This window comes from Rhipicephalus microplus, chromosome 3 (assembly GCF_043290135.1).
Source record: "Rhipicephalus microplus isolate Deutch F79 chromosome 3, USDA_Rmic, whole genome shotgun sequence".
Lineage (NCBI taxonomy): Eukaryota > Metazoa > Arthropoda > Arachnida > Ixodida > Ixodidae > Rhipicephalus > Rhipicephalus microplus.
In genome coordinates, this window is record NC_134702.1 from 142,801,470 (window position 1) to 142,816,066 (window position 14,597).

The 14,597-nt window shown below is 48.3% G+C and overlaps 1 protein-coding gene across 3 annotated transcripts in view; it reads left to right on the plus strand.

Moving 5' to 3' along the window:
- The window catches only part of LOC142803959 (uncharacterized), a 186,009-nt gene that overhangs the window by 41,292 nt on the left and 130,120 nt on the right, over positions 1 to 14,597 (plus strand). The gene's annotated exons all lie outside the window — the stretch shown is intronic.

Below are 14,597 nucleotides of genomic sequence, written 5' to 3' on the forward strand. Positions count from 1 at the left end.
ATTGCATTTTCTCAAAATCGACTTTTTGGCCATTTTTCCCCATTCTAAGACCCGCGTCTCCCCTTAACACACTACGCTGAGACCGCCGCCCTTCCAAGTGCCACTGCACGGGATGTAGCGTTCTTCGTCCTCCATTGCTTCATACTATGACATGGTGCACCACGAGAACTTCCAAGTGACCGAGGTCGAGCCTTCCTATCAGAAGTCCTCACGGCTCTTTTTTCTGAATGCCATGTTGTTCATCGCAAGACCACAGCATACCATCCGTAGACTAACGGGCTCACGGAGAGATTTAACCACGCCCTCGGTGATATACTCGCGATGCATGTGACATCTGATCATACTAACTGGGATCGCATTCTTCCATTCATCACGTTCGCATACAACACCGCGGCACAGTATACCACAGGATTTTCACCTTTCTTTCTTCTTTATGGACGCAAACCATCCCAGACCATCGACACTCTCCTTCCATACCGTCCTGACGCATCTGAATGCCTATCTGTGTTCGAAGCTGCCCGAAAAGCGGAAGAGTGCCCATAACTCGCACGCACCTTTACGTCACAAGAACAGCAGTGCCAAAAAGAAAACAACGCCGACTCTTCAGGAAGCCACAGCTATTCCCTGGGATCACTTGTATGGCTGGCGGTTCCTTACCAAACCCCCGGCCTTTCCTCAAAACTTGTCCCGAAGTGCGAGGGCTCTTACCGCGTTTTGGAGCAAACCTCACCGTTGAATTTTCTCATTGAGCCACTTTCCTCATCTGACGACATGCGCCAGCGTGGGCGTGACATCATTCATGTCGCCTGCCTTAAGCCATATCATAGCCCTCTGCCTCCAGACTCTTAGATCGCCAGGATGGCTCTTTTTCGGCAAGGAAAAATTGTGAAGAAGAAAATGCATCGTTGGCAAGCAACATCGCCACCGCTCGGGAACTGGGTTCTGGGCTTCTCTCGCTCACCACGTGCTGATCGTCGCCGGCATCAGCTTGAACGTTGCTCTATCTTGATAGTGTTTTCATCGTAGGGCCACCGACGCAGCACACGCCAATAAACACCTTTTTAGTTTATTTATTTATACATCTACCTACAGCATCAGATAAGGCTGGCGAGTTCCCAGTTATTTGTTTATTTATTTGTACATGTACCTACAGCGCCCTCTGGTGTCATTGTTGTAGGGGTGTTTGCAAATGAAAAGTACATACACATCAGTGAAAACAATTTGCAGTGAATAAAACAAAATAAGAACAAATAAAAATAGACAAATCGCAGCATACAATATATGCACAAAATACGGGCTGGACATTTCTGCTTTGTTAAATGAAAAGAAAAACATGAACAGTAGAAAAAAAGTGACATTATGTGACAACATACTCCTTTTAAAGTAGAGGGAACGTTGTGTCAGGGGTGGTCACAATACTTTTCTGGAAGACTATTTCATTCGCGTGACTGCCGCTGAAATACATGTAGAGCTCCATTGCACGGGGAAACGCTAGGTAAGTCTGCTGAACGAGACAAACAGTTAGGCCCAGAGCATGCTCACTGCATAGGCTGCTCGCACCTTGCTGCTTCGTGGTTTGTGACGCTGTAAGCAGCTGCGATGTGCTTAAGTGTCGGCTGCGCAGACATTGTTTTGCACTTTAAAACAACAAATTTATCAAATAATATGACAATTTTCTCGATGAATTGGATTGAAAATTCAAATTAACCGAAATTTCAGACTTCTACCTTTCATTTAACAAGCATTTTTTTCTGTTAAAAAACATGTAAAACTGATAAGACCCTCACTGAACTTCCAATTAAGTAAGAATTCTAATTAAGCAACTTCAAATTATCGAAAGGCAACTGTAGTTAGACTATTGAGAAGGCAGGGGTGAGGGCGGTTGTGTGCACTGTGCTGAGAAATATGTCTAGTTGTCACAGGTAATTGGCAGTAGTTTGACGACTTCTCAAATTTCCAATGTACTCACTGTTTGGTCTAGTTGGAGGCTTTGGCATTCTTCTTTCATTTCCTGGTGAATTTAAGTTTTGAAGGTTGAAATTTTTTTCCGGGATTTCATGTGGTCCTCTTTTGATGTGCTTCTTAGCAAATTACACTAACTCTAATTTCCAGCAACAAGAGCTTGGTTGGGGTGAGTTTGTTCACGTTGTATGTACATCGCGAAAAATGCCAGAAAGAAGCAGGTGTGCATTGTGAGAAATGGCAGAAAGAAAGCAACAGAAAAGTGCTGTGTTGATGCCTCTATTTTCTGCTCCAATCGAGATCAAGCCAAGCAAGCGCTCTTGCTTGGCTTGATCTAGTCAATATTAGACGTCTGTCGCTGTTGTGCACATCGGCGAGCAGCCACAAATGACGCAATATCTCCTAGCGATCTCAAAAACACTTCAGTTCCTTTATGCTGCTGAAAATAGTTCCTTAACGAACTAATGTAGAGATCTCCAGCATCATTTGCCACTGGCGCAGGCCCCATGCTGGCATCTTCGTCATCCTCCGACGTCACCTTCGAAGGAACCTCTAGAACCTCATAAATCAATGTGTCCAATGTGTCCTCCCTGCAGGTTGGCACATCTTCATCGACAGTGACATAACTGCCTATGTCCACGACGAGTCCTTTATTGCCTAGCGAGGCAACGAGGCTCACCTCTTCCTCGTCGTCTTCGCAACTGTTCTGCGTCGAGCACTCGGGCACCACAAAACCAGCATGACGGAATGAATTAATTATAGTCATGTCAGTCACCTGGCTCCAGGCATTTGTGAGGAGGTGAAGGGCTGTCAGCAGGTTTACTGTGTACTGTTTGTCGCTCTCCATGCACAGTGATATTCTCTGCAGAAGAGATCGGCGATAGTGCCTTTTCAGGCTGCTGATCACCCCCTGGTCCATTGGCTGGAGCTTGGCTGTGGTGTTAGCGGGCAAAAACTCCAAGCGAATGGCCTGAAGGTTGGCGACGTGCCCGTGCCCAGGGCAGTTGTCCAACAGGAATATGACGCGTCTTATTTCTTTCTGGAAACGGCGATCCATGTCTCGCAGCCACTCCTCGAAAATCGACCGAGTCATCCAGGATTTTGAGTTGGCCGTGTAGGTCACCGGCAGCGTTTTAGCGTGCTTGAAGCAGCGCGGCGATCTTGATTTGCCGATGATGACCAACAGTTTCACCTTGTCGCTTCCTGACATGTTTGCACCAATGAGTACGGTAACCCTCACCTTGCTGTGCTTTCTCCCTGTGCAGTTGTCGCCAGCGAAAGCGAGCGTCTTCTGTGGAAGCAGCTGGTAAAAGAGGGCTGTCTCGCTGACGTTGTAGATGTCGCCGGGGTCATAATCCTGAAAGATCTCCTTCAGCTTGGTCAGCCTCTAATCGTTGTAGGTCACTTCGTCAACGGCGGCAGCCTCACCGGCAATAGATCGGAACACAAGTCCGTGTCTTTTTCTGAAGCGATCGAGCCATCCGTCACTGCAGGCAAACTCGATGTTCATTCGTTGGGCAATTTCCTCCGCTTTTGCCTTCATAACTACGCCGTTCACAGGCAGATTCACGCTACTAGCACGTTGGCTCCATGCGAGCAGAACATCCTTCAAGCCCTTGTGCGCAGCCGTCCGCATCTTCTTTCGCTTCGGCGCGAAGTCTCCATCGCTCAATGCAGTGGTTACCTGCGCTCTATCCTTCACGATGCCCGTTAGCGTGCTCTTCGCAATCCCGAACTTGCGTGCAATCTCGGTCTTCGTGAGCTTGCCAGCTCTCACTTTGGACAAAATTTCTGCTTTCCTTGAAAGCTCGATTGGCTTTCGTTGTACAGTTGGCTTGCTGGCCATTTTCAATGAGACAAGCGAAGCAAACAAAGCTGTGAGGATTCGAGAAAAACGAGGGCGAAGGTGCGGGACAAGGCACGTGCGATTACGAGGCAACTGTGCGCCAATCAGCTGATGACTAGCGGTGGCCCATAGAAGTGGCGTGCCACGATTGGGCCACGTGTGATCATTACGTGGCGGTAAGCTTTGTGGCTGGGGACGAGCCGGAGCAGCGGCAGACGGAAGACAGCGGGCCGAAGCGTCGGTCGCAGGCGATCCACGTTACGGCCAGGGAACGCGGCTGTCCACGCTGCTGCCGTCCAACCACCAGCTGGGGCGGCATTGCCGGCACAAGTACTGCATTTCGGGGCACGGCCTGGCCTGCTGTTCTCTTCCTTGCCGAGGGCATCGCGGATCTCGGCGAGGCGTCTCCATGGTCAGCCGTTCGGCACAGCGATGAACGTGGCCTGGCAAATGGTCACGGTTGCGCCGAGCATCGCGTCTCGACGCAAGCTGTTCGCTGAACGGGCTAGCCATTCCCCGCATGGAGCATCGCGTCTCCGATGCGGGTTGACTGCTCCGTAGCTGCACCCATGCCATCAAGTGCTGGTGTCACCAGAACGTCGCACATCGGCAAGGGACGAGCAAGACGTTCTGCTGGGCGAGGCGCGGGCGTGTGTACGGAGGATCACGGAGCCGGGCGGGGTTCAGGGTGGCCGAGGATCCTGGTGCCAGGGGAGTTCTGGCTGAATCGAGGATCGCCGAGCGGTGCCGAGCCGTACCGAGCGACGCGCCAGACTCGGACGTGGGCCGCGAGCTCATGAGCTGCAGTGTGCACCCGAGGGTACCTGGCGGTGCCCTGGTAAAGAAGAAGGAATGTGGGAAAAAGAGCTCGAGGATTGAGGCCACGAAGGCAGACGAAGCGGTGCGCTGCTCGATAGGACGAGTTCCTGGCAGCGTTCGTGAGCCGGGCGTGGGACCCGTACGTGTCGGCCAGGTCGAACCCCGGTGTGTCTGTTCGAGGTCGAGTCCGTCGGCCTGTACAAGGTCCAAGGACGGGGCCTGCAGAATGGCTCCTGCCTGGGTGCAGTGGCCGGGAGCAGGTTCGTGGGCGAGACCTACCGGGCGTGGTCCTCGTGAGCCGTGGCCTGATCCTGGACCTCCGGAGTTGAGACCCTGACTGCTGGGTTGGCCGCGACGTCCGACTCAACGGTGCTGCACACGGTAGCGTATCCGTGCGCCGTCAGCCGTTCCACCTGTGCCATCAAATAAATTGTTCATCTTAATCCTTTCTCGTCCGCTATAAGCAAACATAGTGACGAACGTCCTTAACCATCACAAAAGTGCATGGAATAGAGAACGTGCAATCGCAGGCTCGGTGCAGAGAAAGAACTTGTTTCTTCGGCGATGGCAGCGGCAGCGAGGGCGAGGTTGGAGAGGGAGAACATCCACGTGGAGAGAGCTGTGGCTGTATGACGCGAGCTCACATGTTCCCGCTGAGAAACGGCATTGGTCATGAGAGCTACTCTCTTCGCGAATAGAGAATCTCGGTCGTCATTTTGTTTTTTTACTTTTTCCCCTGCTTGCTTCTTCACGGCCGATAGCCGATCTCAAAACTCTCTCGCTCTCTCATTTTCTTCTTGTTTGCTTTGCCGCTCCCTCTGCGGGTTGAAGTGCCGGTGATGCCGCGGGCCATTCTTTTGTCGCTGCCTCTCTCCCTCCGCCGTGGCGCGAATTCGCTTTGCACCGTTGCTGCTTTTGTATTTTGTTTCCCTCCGGCTGCGGGAATGCCCCCCCAAGATTGCCATAATTCTTCTGTAGAATCGCCTCAGTCTCCCGGTCTCCGCGAAAGTGTTCGTCTTAACAGAAGAGGAGGTGCAAGGCTGTTCGTCTTAAGCAGATTTTTTTAGGGGCGAAGCTCCTTAGGGCGTGGGCTGTGCGTCCCGTGTAGCCTGTATGTAGCCACCTCTAGTTTAGTTCTTGAAGTGTTCACTAGATGGCGGTACCGTCCCTTGTATGTAGCCACCTCTAGTTTAGTTCTTGCAGTGTTCACTAGATGGCGGTACCGTCTCCTGTATGTAGCCACCTCTCGTTTAGTTCTTGTAGTGTTTACTAGATGGTGGTACTTGTAGCTGATGATGAAAAGATGCAAGATGTTATAAACTAGAAAGCGGTACTTGTAGTTGATGAAAGACGCGAGACCTTATAAAATAGGAATGATGTCACATATGGCGCGTGTCATTGGTTGAAGGCAATCGTTCGATTTAGTGCGGTGACGTACGCTAGGGGAAGCGTTGTAATAAAATCCGTTCGCTGTTGGCGCGCGCTCGGAGTCGCCGGATGGATAAGGCTGCACAGCGGAGAGAGCGCAAGGCGGCAGCAGCGCGCGCTCGCAGACAGAATCTCGATGTGCGAGCGCGCGAGGCAAGGGACATCGCAAGCCATCCATCGTCTAAGAACAAATAAAAGTTGATTTGTGTATATACACACACAGCGTTTCTCACGTCTTTACATGATGATCAACTGGGCGAATTACACGGAAGATTCACAGTTTACCGATGAATCCCTCCGGAGCTTCGCCCATTCATCATCATTCACCCCGTGAATATGCCGTAATTTTTTTTTGCATTAGGTCTATGGAAAACCAAACAAACGTTCTCACGTTGTTTTGCATAAGCGAGAATTCGTCTTAAACTAGTTCGTCCTAACGGGAGTTCACTGTATACCGTATTTACTCGCATAATTTTCGCACTTTTTTTTCCCTAAAAACTCGTGTAAAACCGGCTGCGGCGGCTGCATTTCCGATGGAGGCAGAAATGTTGTAGGCCCGAGTGCTCAGATTTGGGCGCACGTTAAAGAACCCCAGGTGGTCGAAATTTCCGGAGCCCTTTACTACGGCGTCTCTCATAATCATATGGTGGTTTTGGGACGTTAAACCCCACAAATCAATCAAATCAAAAACTCGTGGAAAGTTGGGGGTGCGATAGTTACGCAGGAAAATTTTCTGCGGAAAAGTACAGCGCAAAAAAAAAGAAAATAGAAAACGGGCACAAATTGCAGTTTTTCCACAATAAACTAAAAGCTTCGAAAAGTGCTGATACAAGGCTTACCTTTACAATGAAACTGCATGTTCAACCCAAATCAAGGTTTATTTGCACAGGCTAAAGTCACTAGCTAATAAGTCTCTTCGGCGAACTACTCTGAGCCCGAGTCAAGAGTGCCATCTTCGTCGCTCATAGCAGCGTCATCGGACTCATTGCCAGCTTCAGCGTGGTCTCCTTCGTCGTTTTCGTGGACCACGTCGTCTTCCGTCCCGTCCAAGGCGTTGGAGATCCCACTCTTCTTGAAGCTGCGGACGATAATTTCTGGCGAAATCATGGACCATGCCTCGATTACCTAAGAACAAAGGATCTCCGCCGGTGGCTTCATCTTGCCCCCGGGAGTCATTGCGTGGTCGCCTTCAGCCATCCATTTCGAATACAGCCTCCGAACATTATTCTTGAACGGCTTGTTCAAAGAAATGTCTAGAGGCTGCAACATCGAAGTCAGACCGCCTGGAATGACAGTGAGGTCAGTCCACAGCTCCTTCAGATTCGCCCGAACGGAGTCGACCAGGTGACCGCGGAAGCTGTCGACAACCAGCAGCGACGGGTAAAGAAGTGTTCCAGGGCGGCGTCCCCAAACAGTTTTTACCCAATCGACCCTAAGGTCAGCAATAATCCACCCTTTCTCCTGTACACGCACGTGTATTCCAGGGGGAGACTTGGCCTTTGGGAGGGTCTTCCGCTTAAAAATAATAAATGGGGGCAGCTTCCACCCGTCCGCTGTTACAGCGAGCACGACGTTGCACCTCTGCTTCTCGGCATCCGTCGTTCTAATATGCACACTCCGCACACTCTTCTCCTCCACAGTTGTGCTTGGTGGCATGTCGAAGTTGAGCGGAGTTTGATCCACGTTTCCAATTTGTGAGAGCAGGAAGTTCTTTTGCTCCAGAATCCTAATCGCAAATCGATGAAACTCGATGACCTTATTATCGTACGCCGAAGGTAGTTGTTGACAAAGAGTCGTCCGTCTCTCGAGCGAGAGTCCACTTCGGCGCATGAACCGTGTGGCCCAACTGTTGCTCCACGAGAATTTCGCGCCGGGATGCCTTCTTTCTGGGCAATTATACGCGCCTGATTTCTCAGCAGCTCGACCGAAACGGCACACCCGTCCGTGTGTACTCTTAATGTATTCGAGTAGTGCCGCCTCAACCTGCGGGTATCTTCCAGTCTTAGGCCCACGGAAGGCCTTGCGTGACTTGTTTGTGGCTTTAAGCTGTTCTTGCTGCCGTCGCCAGTAGCGCACACAGAACTCGCCGCTTAGGCGAGTTCTGTCTTAGGCCCACGGAAGGCCTTGCGTGACTTGTTTGTGGCTTTAAGCTGTTCTTGCTGCCGTCGCCAGTAGCGCACACAGAACTCATCCACGCCGAAGTGCCTGCCGGCGGCCCTGTTGCCGTGTTCCAAAGCATGGTCGATGACCTTTAGCTTGAAGTTAGCTGTATAGCTCTTGTATCGGCTCATCGCGTAGCCGCAGAAAGGACGATGCTAGTCACGGATCACAACTGCGCTATCTCACAACACCGCACCACAGACCGACCGCACTACTAACACTAGCGCCGTGCCACAAGTGCTACTATGCAACTTGTGGCTTGGTTTAGATTGGATTAGAGCTCTGTTCTAGCAAGTTAGTAATTGTTTCTCTTCTCTTTTGAAACAGGGCAGGCGTATCACGTGCCACAGGAATAAAAGTAAATAAATAAATAACTGGTCTGTTCGTCCACTGGCCTGGCGTCAAGAGTTTCCTTAATGCGCGTCAGAGTTTCCTCAAACGCTCACACACACACAAGCAATCACCCAATAGTTCGGTGTAAGTCGAGCCGAGCCAAGGGGAGTCGTGTTCCGCACCTGCTCTATGGAGGGAGAAAAAACATGACCTGCTCCATTCACGTGGTTTAAGCTTATCTGACAATGGCACTTAGACGTTTACATGTTGGGTCACATTAGTTTGCCTCCGACTCATCGGAACCGAGTGAAGGGTTGCGGGCGCGCGGGGTTTAATAAGAGGAGGGTGTGTGGGGCGTTTCCCTGGCCGATGTGCTTTCGACCCCTCCGTTAAGCTGGTCCCAACATAGCAGGAGAGTCTTCGTGGAATTTACCCAGTGCAATGAGTTTCATCTGCATGCATGATGCATAAGAGATGGCGCTAGGCTAATGGCTAATGGGTGCTATTATCATCATTGGCTCAAAGCAGCAAACGACATCTGCTGCTGCGATTTTTGTGGTGCGATAATTACGTGAGGAAAAAAAAAATCGCATTTTTGTTGGCCGATGTTGGGAGTGCGAGAATTACGCGAGTGCGAGAATTATGCGAGTAAATATGGTACACAGGGTAGCACCCCCTAAGGGCGAAGATACCTTGCATGAAACCGAAACTAGCTAACACACCACATCTCCCCCCCCCCTCCTAAAATGAAAAGGGCATATGGCTCTAAGATCCTTATAAGGTGATTAATGCAGACTATTATCATTATTTTAGATTAATATTAGAAACATTAATGGCACATTAGTAACTTGTACGATATTATACAATACTTTAAGAAGCAGTGGTGTGACACATAGAACTTGTACAACCTTAAACTCTACTGTATTGACGACCCTAATATCCGCCCCTTTTTTTGTTGTAAAGTAACGAATTGAAGAAGAGAGAATGGCATGAGAAGGGGAAAAAAAAAACATAGCTATGTACACAGCGTGCCATGTTTGAAAGCACTTATACAAACAAAATACAACAAAAATCCTAGCATACCAGTGTGTCAAGCGGTAGACTTATCCCTTATACAATAAATGCACAGCATACACACAACAATGCACATGTATGGTACAGACTCAAACATACGAGTAAGAATAAGAATTTAGGACACGAAGTCCTTAAACCTGGATGGTTTCTTACGTGAACATTTAGAATGCTGAAGCTCATTGCGCTCTCAAGTGCTACCTTGCGGGGCAGCAAAACCTGTATGTGAGGATGAGCCTACTGGCTCGCTTACGCGCTTCTCAGACACAGCTGAGACCGTAGAGGAATAACTGGAGTACGATGACTTGCTTAACCCTCTCATGCATGAATTAAATCCAACGGATAAAAAAAATAATTTATGGCCTCAAAGTATAGCTAGAGGTCACAAAGGTCATGAAAATTTTTTTATTTAAAACAATCAAAAGCCTCTGTATCAACTTTCTGATGTGTCCCCATATGGGGACAACATGCCGTAAGCGTATATGAGTTCTTATCAATACACATGAAATATAGCTAGAACACTGAAATAAACAATTACTTTTCAAACTCAAATGCTGACGATTGGTCTTGCATATTTCGCTTATGCGCTGTGGAAGGACTGGAGGCACTGCGGACAGAGAGGCATGTTGCAGCGATCGCAGAGGTACCTTGTCTTGCTGCGGCCATCAAGGCTTTGACAGCGGCTGGCGTACTTCTGTTCGCTCTTCTTCGGGAAATGGCGCCCTCTGTCGAACCTCTTTTCCTGGGCCACGTGGTGGAGAACTCTCTTTTTTATGGGCGCTGACGACGAAACGTTGGATGGCCGGCCTCGTCACTTCAAGCTCTGTGCTGCTTTACTGCGAAATATGAGAGCCTTGGCAACGCAACTTCAAAACTCGAGTTGGTCCATATAATAACCCACGCCTTTGTCCCACCTCCTCAAAATCCAGACGTTCACAACTACTGCGTTTAATAAATGGAAGACGATCCTCAAGTAGTCCCTCTTGTTCCGGACGTCATTTCTGTACCTTGAAATCTAGGAATTCATAAGGTCAACACCTCCCATGTGTTTGTTGTAAACTTTGACGAAGTACGGCCGGGTGACATCAATTACTTTCTTCTCCTTTCTGTTGTACCTTTTGGTAGTGCCTTCAGGCTGCCGTCCTGCATAGCTAGAAACAATGTGAACAAGCGAGTTGTCCAGTCACCTTGTCACTGTGATGGTATCTGCTGAAGTGCAAATTAATGTGCTTCCCCTTCTGTTTGCTTTGAGTTCCTTCAAGGACTTAAGCTTTTTATCCACACCTCGCAGACGGTTTGCACGGCACGTCCCGACAAGTACTATTCCATCGTCTTTCAGTTTCTTGACGAGGGCCATGGATGTGAAAAGATTATCAGCGTATGGTTTATGATTTTTCCCTTCAAGTACCGAGGACAACCTGATGACGTCTCCGGCCATGCCAAATTCACTAGAAACGCTGGATCGCCCACCAGTTGCACCTTGGTAGACCTCAAATCGATAAATGTAGCCTGACACTCCTGCTCTCACCCATACCTTGAATACCCAGTGCTTCGGCTTGCTTGGGAGATATTGCTTTATGGAGGAGCGCCCTTTGAATGAAATAATCATTTCGTCCACTGATTGATATTTCTCACAATCGACTGCTGAGCAAAATGATTCATTGAGTGCATCAAAGACTGGCCTCATTCAAGCCACACGGTCATTCTGGAAGCTCGGGGTGTCGCTGTTGTCTTTGAAATGAAGAAATCTGCGAAGCTCCTCAAAACGATTTACAGACATTGAATCAGCAACAATGTCCATTCTAAGCCCGGATTCTGTTGACCAGTAATTTCTGATTCTGGGATATTTGATGTAAGTCATCACCAAGCACATGCCAAGGAAGACTTTCAGCTCTGGTAGAGTCAACCGTAGGTTCTCTTTGCCTTTTTGTTTGAGAAACAATGTGCTCCAGTAATCAGTCTAGAGATACGGCCAGGAAATAATCAATCGGATGTGTGCCGTGCACATTGACCTTATGCTCACCCGGAAAATCGGGAGGATTTTCCGCATATCGTTGTCTCTGTCAGCGATCCACACTTTGCCGTCCTTTCTCCTGGTTGCTGTTCTCGATGGAGCCCTTGCACGAGGGGCTCGTTGAAGTGCCCTTAGCACGCACAGGCTCGCTGTCATTACTTTCTTCTTCTGAACTGCTGGAAGTTCCAAGTTCAGTTAGTAGCTGCTTTCAATCATCTGCCTCTGAATCGTCATAAGAGTCATATGAGCGGTCCAAGAGAGCATCGATTTCTTCCCTGTACAGTCCTCCCTTAGAAGACATTTTAGAAAAGTACCGCTTTTCCATGGTCTACGGAAATGCGACTTATACACGTCCAAAAACTCCCGCACAAGCAGATTCAACTGCACACGTAAAGCACTGGAAAATACAAGAACTTTCAACTCAAGCCTGGCTTTCTGCGGGCGCATTTATGTGGTGGCGTTGCAGATGAGTGTACAGCATTCATGCATAATGTCCCCAATTGAGGACACTTGTTGTATTCCTTCTATAGAGCCTATAGCCGAGAAAAAAACGTCCACAAAAGGAGCTGTTATTATGCAAGAGTTCTTTCAACACATTTTTTATAGTTCAAAAGTACCATAGTATGTTGAGCAATTATTTTTTTTTACGAACATTCAGTGACCTCAAACAAGCCTACTCTTCGTAAGAACCTGGAGGAGCAAAAAACATGGACAGCGAATGCCATCTGTGAACATGTTAGGAACATTGGCATGTCCTCAATTAAGGACACCATGAGGCTAATGACTCAATACAAAAAACTGGACGACTTTTGAAGTAGGATACATATCTGTCCTCACATGAGGCCCGTATTCATGAGAGGGTTAAGCGTTCCTCAGTTGTAGCTGGGGACGAAGAACCCCGATGCGAAACATGAGAACCTGAAGGTTCGGAAGCACATCCATTAGTGTTAGGAAAGATACTGGCATGGAGACTGGGCTCGTCAGTCAAGTATTAATATGGAGCCTGAGAAGAGTCCGAGGACTGAAGCGTACTCGGTGCACGGTAAAACTTCATGGTGGCTGGTCACCACAGCCGGATTTGAAACTGGTGCCTGAGTATCATTTCTCCCAAGGAAAGATGGTGATGCTGCAGGAATAGGGATAGAAACCAATCGTGGAACGGAGGCAGAGTATTGTGACTGGTTCTGCAAAGGTATTGAAGAGTGCAAGCGTGAAGGTGGTTTCTCGTTTGGAATGGACGATCACAAGTTTAGAAGCATTCCAAACCGATTAATCACTCAGCTCAAGTGCCTGGGATTTGACCGCAGACATAACGGTAAACAGACCTCTATACTTGTGTTTTTTCCCTGGAACATGTACTTTAACTCTTCGGCCAACCTGAATGACTCAAGGTTTGGCTCCTCGCTTCTGATCAACATAATTCTTCATGTACTTCTGCTTATGAAAAACCTGCGTCCTTATGGTATTGTACTAAAAGGACTGAAAAGTAGAAGGCAACAGCAGATCAGTTATGTCGACCGATGTGCGAGGTCGACGCTTACGAAGCAACATCGGAGGAGACAATGCCGTAGTTGCCTGAGAAGAAAAACGGGAAGTACCCAAATACTCTGTAATTGCCTATTTTGAAGGCCGTTGTTCTATTTGGGCTAGTTGAATGTACTCTTTTAAGACACTGAACCGCTCAACCTGCCCATTGGCTGAGGATAGTAGTTGGAAGAACAGAGGTGTTGAATACCTCGTACGGAAAGAAAAGTTTCAAACTGATGAGACTTGAACTGGAGACTGTTGTCTGTTACTGAGCATGCCGGAAAACCTTCTCGGCAGAAGACGGAAGTCAAGAAGGTGATGACTGCATCAGACGTAACGTTTCGAACGAAACAAACCTCAGGCTATTTGGAGTATTATTCAATTAAGGGGGCACACTGGTCTTAGAAACTTTTTTTTTGCTTTCCAACCAATTTTAATGAAACTCCATGGCCTTGTTCAGTTTTTTTAGCTGATTTCAAATATCCAATTAGTTTTGATGTAAGCTAATTAGTTCACTAGATAATTAAAAATTTCTCGTGATTGTTCTTGAGAACAATAGAAAAAAAACTAGTCAACAAAAAATTACCAGCATGGCATGAATAGATACTAGAAGTTGTGGAGAATGAAATGACGGAAGCAGTTTTTTTGTCTGGCAATCACACATGCAAGTTTACATCAATTCTAATTTCTCGGTTTAAAGTATGCCTGCTAACCAGTTATTTAAACAATTATTTAAACGTGAAATGCAAAATCTGTTTCCCTTACTTCAAGGTTTAAACATTCAGCTTGACAATGCAAAAGAAATTATCTTTCTAGCTGCACCGCATGTCGAGATGTACCTCTCAAAAATTTCCTAAACGTCAAAAATATGCATTTTGAGAAAATGGCAAAAAACACAACAGTGCCATGTTTAATGTAAACGGTAAAACATTCTGTACATTTTTGCAGCGAAATGACTAGTAGGCCCCAGAAGCATAGTCCCCTTGACTGCTGGCATCCAGGTGCCGCTTCTTGAGCGTCCGCTGCACATTTTCTGCAGACGCACGCCTGAGGGTAGAGTCCCTGGTTCGGCGGCGGTCCTTTTCAGCCATGTGTTTGCTACTCAGTAGGCCGGGGTTCAAGCACAGCTCTTTAAAGATCTTGGATGATGTTACTTGACTTCCGGCATTGAACCTCATCACTGCCTCCGCGACCGCAGCTTCCACACTGTGCAGTGATGCATGGCGCTCCTTCGGGGCCAGCGACCAAATCACAGAGTGGAGACTTTCATTACTGTTCTGAGTCTTGCCTCGCTGGCAGCGCTCCAGCAGCTTCTTGTCCGCCAAGCATTCGTACACTGGAAGCAAGGCCTCACAGACATGCGGCGGCAGGTTGTAGCGGTGTTTGGGGGCCGGCTCACCCCTGGCCTTGGCAGCGTTCTGGCGGCACCACGAGTCA